Source organism: Eptesicus fuscus, chromosome 1, assembly GCF_027574615.1.
Source record: "Eptesicus fuscus isolate TK198812 chromosome 1, DD_ASM_mEF_20220401, whole genome shotgun sequence".
NCBI lineage: Eukaryota > Metazoa > Chordata > Mammalia > Chiroptera > Vespertilionidae > Eptesicus > Eptesicus fuscus.
In genome coordinates this window covers 85,325,253-85,335,510 of record NC_072473.1, presented here as the reverse complement: position 1 = coordinate 85,335,510, position 10,258 = coordinate 85,325,253, and the positions used below count along the sequence as shown (strand labels likewise).

General features: G+C 36.0%; 1 pseudogene; it reads right to left on the bottom strand.

Moving 5' to 3' along the window:
- Positions 1–2,604: 2,604 nt before the first annotated feature.
- Positions 2,605–3,652, bottom strand: LOC103299280 (tubulin alpha-1 chain-like; annotated as a pseudogene).
- Positions 3,653–10,258: the final 6,606 nt, after the last annotated feature.

Sequence of the window (10,258 nt, the reverse complement as noted above, 5' to 3'; positions counted from 1 at the left end):
TTCTGTATCTATGAAGTTTGGTTTTTGTTTGCTTAATCCCTTTACATTTTTCACCCAGCTTCCCAACTCCCATCTCCTCTGACAGCTATCAGTCTGTTCTATGAGTCTGTTTCTATTTTGTTTGACAGCTTATTTTGTTCATTAGATTCCACATATAAATGAAATCATGTGATAATTGTCTTTCTCTGACTGTCTTATTTCACTTAGCATAATACTCTCCAAGTCCCTCCATGCTGTCTCAAAGGGTAAGAGATCCTTCTTTTTACAGCTGCATAGTATTCCATGGTGTAAATGTACCACAGCTTTTTTTATCCACTCATCTACTGATGGGCACTTGGGCTGTTTCCAGATCTTCACTAATGTAAATAGTGTTGCTATGAACATAGGGGTGCTTCAGAATTCTTAGAATATATTCTTAGAAGTGAAATCACTGAGTCAAATGGCAGTTCCATTTTTAATTTTTTGAGGAAACTCCATAATGTTTTCCACAGTGGCTGCGCTAACCTGCATTTCCATCAACAGGGCATGAGGGTTCCCTTTTCTCCACATCCTCACCAGCACTTGTCGTTGGTTGATTTTTTTGATGGTAGTCATTCTGACAGGTGTGAGGTGATATTTCATTGTGGTTTTAATTTGCATCTCTCTAATGATTAGTGATGTTGAGTATCTTTTCATATGCCTACTGGACATCTGTATGTCCTCTTTGGAAAAGTGTGTATTCAGGTCCTTTGCTCATTTTTAAAAGTTGGATTGTTTGTTCTTTTGGTGTTGAGTTGTGTAAGTTTTTTATAAATTTTGGATATTAACCCCTTTTCAGATGTATCATTGGTGAATTCAGTGGTACTTTGAATGGATTACTTGCCTACTCTGGTCTTTATTGATCACAGGAAACATTAAGTATGGTACTGAATAAGTAATTGAAAGGTCATTTAATTTTTACCTTCCTCCCATCAATATTGAATATTCATATGAGTATTGGATATTCTGAATATTCTGTCAATAATGACCACCTTATAGGAAAACTTATTCTTTGGGGTAATATTTTCATATGGAGGCTCCTTTACTCTCAGAAACATTTTCAAGGATCAACCTGCCACCGATAGCAAGTCAAATTGTTTTCTAAACCTGCTTTGCTATTTCAGATAATTGGTGAAGAATGTTTCAGTCACCCAGTCTTGATATTTTACTTACATTTGGCTCCTCTCATTAGCTGCCAAGCTTAGCTGAGAGAGAGAAAGGATATAGCTTGAAGGGGTAACATGGAAGCCAGAAATACTAATTTCTCTTATGCTTGGGAGATTTTTATAATCAATTATTAGTTATTTTTGTTTGTTCCCATCACTTCACTTCATTTTATTTTTTGCTTGCTGATTGAGGCTTTAATAAAATTACATTAAAACATCAAGTTTAAGAGAAAAGTTATTTAATGTAAAATATATTTTGTACTCTTCAAAAGAGAGAAACACCTTTTTTTATGATAAAGAGAAAGGTATTAACATCTATTTGTTTCAAATATGTTGGCTATTATTCTGCACATGAGTAACATGCAGAGGTAGGTGTATATCAAGCAGTGACTTAGTATCTGAGGGAATAGCGCACCCAGTCAAATAATGTCTGAATGGTATGAAAGGGAGGCAACAAGAGAGGGTAAAAGAAACTTGCTCCAGATCCTTAACAGTCAATATAATTTCCTAGCAGCCAATGAAATACAGTTAAGTTTTTTTTTTTCAGAAAATCATCATGGAGCTTCAACTATTTACTAAATGAGACCAAACACATCAAAAAGGAAGTTCACTTAAGAGAATAAATAATGTTTAGCTATATGCCTAATTGGCTCATATTCCTACTCAACTTGCATGGTTTAACATTGGGTGGCAGCCAGTAGATACAGGTTTCAGCACTTGAGGACTTATGCAAATTGGGAGCCATTAAAGATTCAATGTGACTTCAAAATGAGTCATCATTTTAAATTTCGAATAGACGCATTTATCTTTTTTAGAAACAGTAATTCTAAAAGCATTTTTAGTCAGGTAGAAAGTAAGTCAATACTGAACAGATTATTTTTTAACTCTTTGCTCCTTTTGCTATTTTTATATTCAATCGTGTTCTAGACATTAATTGGTTACTTAAAACACAGTGATATTTATTGTAATACAGATAAACAATTTACAATTGGATGAAAATTGATGGATGGAAAGTGGTCGTTAGAGATGTTATTGAAGTTCTTGCTCCTCAGCATCAACATGTAGTGGCAAGAACCCTAAAAAGACTACAGAGGCTTCAGGGACCCTAAAGCTAATAGAATTATGCAGCTGATTCAACCATGTTGCAGTGATATGAATACTACAATTTGCTTAAACACTAACATATATTTTTACCCCAATAAAGTTATCTAACAGACAGGGAATACTTTGTTCAAACCCATCAGAGAAAGTGACAATTTGGATCTGTAACAAAGCATTGTGTTTTAAAGTATAGGCCAGTAATTGTATATGAGAGTGTACACTGCTCTACATACAAATGAACTGATCAGACCAGAACTTTTCAAGGTTTAAAACAGAGTAAGTTTCCCTGTAAAAGCAGCACTATTGTGACATTTTAAATTTAGTATTCCTGTCCTTCTTCCTCACCCTCTCCTTCAACAGAATCCACATCAACTTCTTCATAATCCTTCTCAAGGGCAGCCATATCCTCATGGGCCTCAGATAACTCTCCTTCCTCCATACCCTCACCTATGTACCAGTGGACAAAGACACGCTTGGCATACATCAAGTCAAACTTGTGGTCCAGGTGAGCCCAGGCCTCAGCAATAGCTGTGGTGTTGCTCAGCATACACACAGCTCGCTGTACTTTGGCTAGGCACCACAGTAGGAGGCTGATAATTAATGCCAACTTTGAAGCCAGTGGGGTACCAGTCTACAAACTGGATGGTACGCTTGGTCTTGATGATGGCAATGGCAGCATTGAAATCTTTGGGGACCACATCACCACTGTACAACAGGCAGCAAGCCATGTATTTACCATGGCAAAGGTCACATTTCACCATCTGGTTGGCTGGCTCAAAGCACGCGTTGGTGATTTCTGCTACAGAAAGCTGTTCATGGTAGGCTTTCTCAGCAGAGATGACAAGGGCATATGTGTCCAGAGGGAAGTGGATGCAGGGGTAGGGCACCAGGTTGGTCTGGAATTCAGTCAGATCAAAATTCAGGGCTCCATCAAATCTGAGGGATGCAGTGATGGAGGACACAATTTGACCTATCAACCAATTCAATTTAGTGTAGGTTGGGTGCTCAATATCGAGGTTTCTATGACAGATGTCATAGATGGCCTCATTGTCAACCATGGAGGCACAATCAGAGTGCTTCAGAGTGGTGTGGGTGGTGAGGATGGAGTTGTAGGGCTCAACTACAGCTGTGGAGACCTGGAGGGCTGGGTACTAGTAAATGGAGAACTCCAGCTTGGACTTCTTGCCATAATCAATGGAGAGATGTTCCATCAGCAGGGAGGTGAACCCAGAACCAGTTCCCCCACCAAAGCTGTGGAAAACCAAGAAGCCCTGAAGACCTGTGCACTGGTCAGCCAGTTTCCGAATTCGGTCCAGGACGAGGTCAATGATCTCCTTGCCAATGGTGCAGTGTCCACGGGCATAGTTATTGGCAGTTTTCTATTTTCTAATTCATTAACATCTGATCTTATACTTTATTTTTTCTTTGGGTTAATTTTTTTTTACTTTTTCCAGATTTTTTGTTGTTGAATAATTCATTTATTTTGATTTTTCAATTTTGTCAGTATAAGTATTTTCATAATTTTCGTTTGATAACTGCTTTTGCTATAGTCCATTGTTGTTAATCATAAGAAATTCTCCAATTTTTGTTCCATATTTCTACTTTGGCCAAAGAGTTATTCAATAGCATGTTTTATTTTTTTTCAGGTAGGAAGATCTTTTATCAAGCAATTGTTATTAATTTTTAGTTGTATCACACCGTATATTTTTTTTCCATTAATTTTCAGAAAGAGTGGAAGGGAGAGGAGGGGGGAGGAGGGAGAGAAAGAGAGAAAGAGAAAGGCCAAGGATTGAACCCGCAACCTAAGTAAGTGCCCTTGATCAGGAATCAAATCCATGACCCTTCAGTGTGCAGGCCAATGCTCTAACCACTGAGAACACCAGCCAGGGCAAAAAAAAAAGTATATATTCTTTATAATCTAGGGTCCCTGTACAATATTGATTGTGAATTGTAGACTTAGCCTTATAAAGTATTTCTTTGTTTCTTTTAATGCTTTTTAGTCTGAATTCTACCCTCTTGAATATCAAGATCTTGACTACTGCTCACTTTTTATTTGATTTTATTTACCTGAAAATGACTATCCTTTTATTTTTAACCGTTTGAATCTCCTTTATGTCAGATATGTCTTTGTTACAGTATAAAGTTTGTAATAAAGTTTGGATTCTGCTTTTTCAGCTAATCTAAAATATTTTCTTTTAATCTGTGAGTCAATACCATTTATATTTATTAGTACCATTTATATTTATAAATACCATTTATATTTATATTCATAGTATGTATGGAGTTTTTAACCTCAGTTCTATTCTCTATCAAACTCTATATTTAAAGTCCTTTTTGCTATGAGGTCTCTCTGTCTTTCAAATTAATGTTGGTATTTAGGAAAACTTTATTTTTTGTTCTGATAATTGCCATTATATTAACTATTTTATATAGCATACTTAATCTCATCTTTCTTTTAAGGTACTTTCTATTAGTTTTTTACTTTAAGCATTACTGCAAATAGCTATAAACTGGTTCCTTTTTTACTCTTTTTTTTAACAATCATCTAAAGTTATATGTTATACTCCCACTAAAAAAAATGTATAAGGCAATCACCAGCTTACTAATATATCAACACATGTGTAACTCCATCTATTGAAAAAAAAATCCGCATTATTAACTGGTACACCTAGTATTTTACTTACCATTGATTCTTCTCCCCACTCTTTTTTATGTTCTTGCAGCCTTTGTGTTTGACATAGGCTTTTACTTTCTTTTTTTAAAAATAATATTTTATTGATTTTTTACAGAGAGGAAGGGAGAGAGATAGAGAGTTAGAAACATCGATGAGCTGCCTCTTGCACGCCCCCGACTGGGGATGTGCCCGCAACCCATGTACGTGCCCTTGACCAGAATCGAACCCGGGACCTTTCAGTCCGCAGGCTGACGCTCTATCCACTGAGCCAAATTGGTTTCGGCAGCTTTTACTTTCTTAAATTACTTTAGGAGCTTGTGGCTTAAAGCATTGCAGTCAACAAGTCTGATGCTATTTTATTTTAAAGTAATAAAACTATGTCCTCTCACTGTGCACACATCTCCTGTACTATATATACATTGCCTGCACCTCTAGCCCTTCCCCTCATTAGTATCTGAATTTTCTCTCCTCTTACTCATATTGTCCCTACCCCAATACATTTGTGTTCTCTTCCCAGCAGTTTATTTTTGGTACAAGGTTACAATCATCTGGCAAAGTTCTTTCATTGGGCATTTCCAAACCTTGAGGGCTCAGAACACCCTAGTACCCTTTACAGTTCCCTTATATTCATTGGAAAGTTGGAGCTACAAGGATCCTTTCCAGTTTCAACTGTCCTTAATGCTTCCTTCAGGGTGTTCCACCTTGAATGGAGAAGCCTCCCTTTGAGAGTGAAAATTTTTGGTGATTTCTCTGTTCCCCAGCTGTTGGGATTGCCAAATGACCCCATTATTGTCTCCACACAACTTCTTGCTCCCATACGACTGCTGTTTCTCCATGGGTCTTTCTGTTCTAAATGATTTAATCCTACTCATTAATATTCTGGGCCTTAACAGACTACCTCATCACATGGATTTGCTATCTATGGATTGTTGTTGTTAGCCTATTTGCTGTGTGTGTGTATGTGTTTGCATGTGTGTGAGAGAGAATATGTGTAAATTTAGGCAAAGGAAAAAATCACAGTGCCTCCACTTCTGCCACTATCTATGATATGTCCTGCTTGATCAGAAGATGTATGATAATTTTGGAGTGTGAATTTATGATCAGCCTAACTTTATCTGTGGAAATCCTGGGAAGCCTGGTATGAGGGTCCATATCTCCCTAAATGTGTGCTAGGCTCTGAAAGACACCTTAGTTTACTACCAACCAAACTTAATTTCTCAGTTTATGTTTTCTTGGATCATATAGCTACTATTAACTAAAACCAGAAGACTAGTATAATCAGGCCTATTGATAAGATACTATCCTCAGGAAGCTTTTATCTACTCAGACCCATGCTTATTTTGCTTTGTCTTCAGGTGGATTTTTTTCCCCTCTCCAATCTACTCATTCGTTGAGTATTGTTATTTCAAGTTTTTGGGAGATGAGGAAGTTCTGTTGGAATTCTCCACCTTGAATTGGCCCAAGCTGTTACCTATACTAAGTGGTCTGTTATTTAAAGAGATTGGCACATACTTTCAGGGATCTCGTAGGTTTAGTTTTAGTATACCATTTAGTTTTCCAGCTGTCTCTTCAGTTTTAATCCCTGGGAATTTTCCTTACTTTTCTATGAACTCAGCTATGTATTGATTTGAAAAACATAAGTATTAGATTTGATCCATCATTTCTGCATTTTTGAATATCTAGTTAATCATTTTGCTAGAGATAGAAGTCTTGATTCACAATTTAACAATTTATACCCTTATTGCTCTCACCTACACAATTATAAGATCCTTATTTCCCCCATTTCTCCAGTCTTTTCTGCACAGCATTACAATCTTACAAATCAAATGCAGGCTTTTCTAAATCATTGCATTTTTAGAAATACATTTCTAAAAATGCAATCAGATGCCTATTGTCTATAGATGCTTTAGTCTGATATTCAACATTATCTACTATCTGGTCCTAACCCACCTTATAGGAATTCCTGTGTTTCTAAATCCCTCTGGGAGTGTCAATGTGATATGGCTGATCAATAGGATTGATGTGAAACACATGAGTTCATTTTCTATCTCTGCTGCTTTCTAGCTACATGATATCAGCCTCAATTTTCTTATCTGTGCTATGCAAAAATAAAAATGTTTCTCTAATTATATGAAAGAATTGCTTGGAAAGTGAACTGAGAAAACCTATGTAAAATGTATTCTGTCAACTGAAAAGTGTTGTAAAATGACAAGTGTTAATTTGTTTTTGTTTGCCTTTCTCATTCTTTAAAGCTAAGTTCAAATGCCACATCTTTCCTGAAATGTTCCATGAATCCTCTTTGGTACAGACAGTATTTTATCAGTACTTACCACATGTTACTTTGCATTGTTAATTGTCCACTGCTCTTATATTCCCGATTAGAGTGAGTATTTTCCAAGGACAGGGACAATGTCTGAGTTCCCTCACACAATTCCTTAAATATTGTAGGTGCTCAAGAAATATTGTTTGAAAAAAAGTTCTCAAATATACCAACTTAGGGTAGCTATAAATGTGCCAGCAATGGGCTTTCATTAAAAAATTCATTAATTCATTTTTATGTTAAAAATTTTACATGTATTGACTCATTTCTTAAAATAATCTTAGCTTTTCTATTTCTTAAGACCAGTATTTGTGATAAAGTTTTCTCCAGGTCATTGGGTATACCAGATGTTTTAGCTGATTTATTCAATATCTGTTTCAAATCTTAGATTAGCCTTCTTAATGGCAGATTCTACGAAAGTAAAAAGTTACATTTTCAGTATCACTTGTAGCTATGGTTTCAATTTCTCCCAATCAGAGGCATTCACCCAACACTTGCATTCATAACTGCATTAAATGTTAGGAGAGTCACTAGCATAAGAAATGTCTATTTTGCTGGGAGCATGAAGTGGTTCCACATCTAACCGTTTTGCCAGTGGCTCTCTGATTTCCAAATCATAGTACAGCTGATATGCTTTTGTGTAGTTTTTTTTTTTTTACAATGTTTTCTTAATTTCCCCGATTATTGGCTGTAGTGTAGAATGCATCTCTTGTGGAAGGATAATTCTGCATTATTCTGGAAGTTATTCATGGTCCCCAGTCTAAATCTTACTCGCTCCATCCTTCTAATGATTCGGTAAGCACGGAATTTCTGTATTAAAAATATCTGTGCAAAGCAGCAAATTGTTTTATAGATGGACACTTCCGAGGACTATTTCTGAAATTCTGCATCATTAACTATGTCACATATGCAAAAATGTCCACGCATCCTAATTTCAGGATGTTATTAAGAATAGAGTTTTCCTCCTATTTCAATTTTCATGAAACAGTTTTCTGAAAACAATTATATCAGTTAACTATGATGGCCTCCACAAGGTAGTGTGAGAACTCACATATATACATCTTGATTTTACTTAAGCTTTATCACCTTGCTTAATCTTAACTGTTCTAATATTGTTAATGTAATAAAAACATTCTGAAGAGGATCAGTAAAAGTAGAAAACAATTACAAAAATGTTAAGTATAACCAATATACAATGAAGAAGATAGAGATAAAAACAAAAGTAATTGGATGATTGTCATAATTTCACTATGGCTAGCCTGCCAGGTGACCTTCCACTTTTTTTTCCCCACAAAGCAATCCTTCTAAATGGTGAAGAGGAGCTTGCTGTGACAGGAAGCATACCTAAAGCTAGTTGCCAATCGTGTGGGTCATTTATGTCAATGATGGAATGGGCGGTGTTAAGAATGTCAGTCAGTGCACAAAATCTTTCTTGAACATTTGATGTTTTGCACATACAACTTCACACTCAATTAGGCATGCAACAATGTGTACAAAATCGTGTTGCAAATTGCACTCAACTGCTTAAATAGCTCTTTTTCCATTTATTTTCATGTAAGACTTCACTTTATACCATGCCAAAGGGCATTCTTAGACATTTTCTCTCAGCCAAATTGCCAGAAGTTTTGCAGGACAGGGAGAATTTTCTCAGAGGGGAGTGTTGAACAATGTAAGTGTTGCAAGTGTGCGGGGTAGGCTAAGCAGAATTTAATGAGTTAATTTCTTTTTCAAGAGGGCTTACTTTTTATACCTCTACAAGAGCTTTAATAATCACAGGCAAACAAACTCTCTCAAAATCTTTGACAAAAAGAATGCCACAATAGCTCCAAATGAATTGATGAAATGTTTCAAAGCCTTTTATTAGAATTCTGCAAATAGGGAACAGTCTGTGAGCAAAGCTTCCAAAGCATGACTTTTTTTTGTTTGACTGCCAGAGTGAGCACAAAAGTAGCTTCGCTCTGTGTAGCCTCACAAAGAGATACCTTTGATAATGTGGAAGTCTTTGCTTATTTTATCTTTGATCCTTGCATTTAGCCTTGACTGGGCCTCACTCTGATCTAGTCGAGCTAGTTAGCTAAATAGAAAGCTAATTATTAGTATAGTCTCTAATTTTCCTATCTGCCAAACATCCATTACTGTTGTCTTCCAGTGTACTCCGAAGCAGGTGTCTAACAGACCTGTATAAAAACATCCAGCTTCTGCCACTTAGCAATATGATTTTGGACAGGGTACTTAGGCACTCTGAAGCTTCTGTTTTTCCTACTATAAACTTTGAATAACAAATACACCTAACCCACTGGGCTGTTTTGTGGATTAAATGAGGGTGAATGTCTATAAAGCACATAGCACATTGTCAGTGTAGTAACATCTTATTAATGTTAGTTTTTTTCTCCATTTTTTTCCTCTTTCCACAGTCATAATCTTCAGTCTGTGATATGTAATATGTGATTAGCTAAACCTCTCTCTCTGTGTGTGTGTTTGAGATATTTGTTGTATTATGTAAATTTGTATCGTGAAGTTTCTTTAATCACAATTAGGTGGTTGATTTGAATTCCTGAGCAAAGGAAGCTGTGTCATATACAAATCCCAGTGCACGAGATACAATTTTCTAAGAAAGTCATTGCTTTCACCTATTTTCAAATGAAGACAAAGGATCTCAGTGAATATGGATTTATCAACTGTTGTGGCACCAAAAAATTCTTTTCCAAATTCATTTAATGACCATAAAGTTTTAATAATATAGGTGCAGAGTGTGTGCAGAGAACATTTTCCCTGAAATCACTCCTTTTTGTTCACTTTCTCTTCCAATATTTCTAGCTTAGGTGCTAAGAAATATTTATTAAAGATGTTCCACAGTTTAAAATCTCCTCAGAAGGCATTGCAAATTATACGTTCAACTGTAATAAAGGAGAATTTTGGTCACAAATCACTTCTCTGAAATACATTTTTAGAGATTCTAAACTAATTAAATTAGAAAGT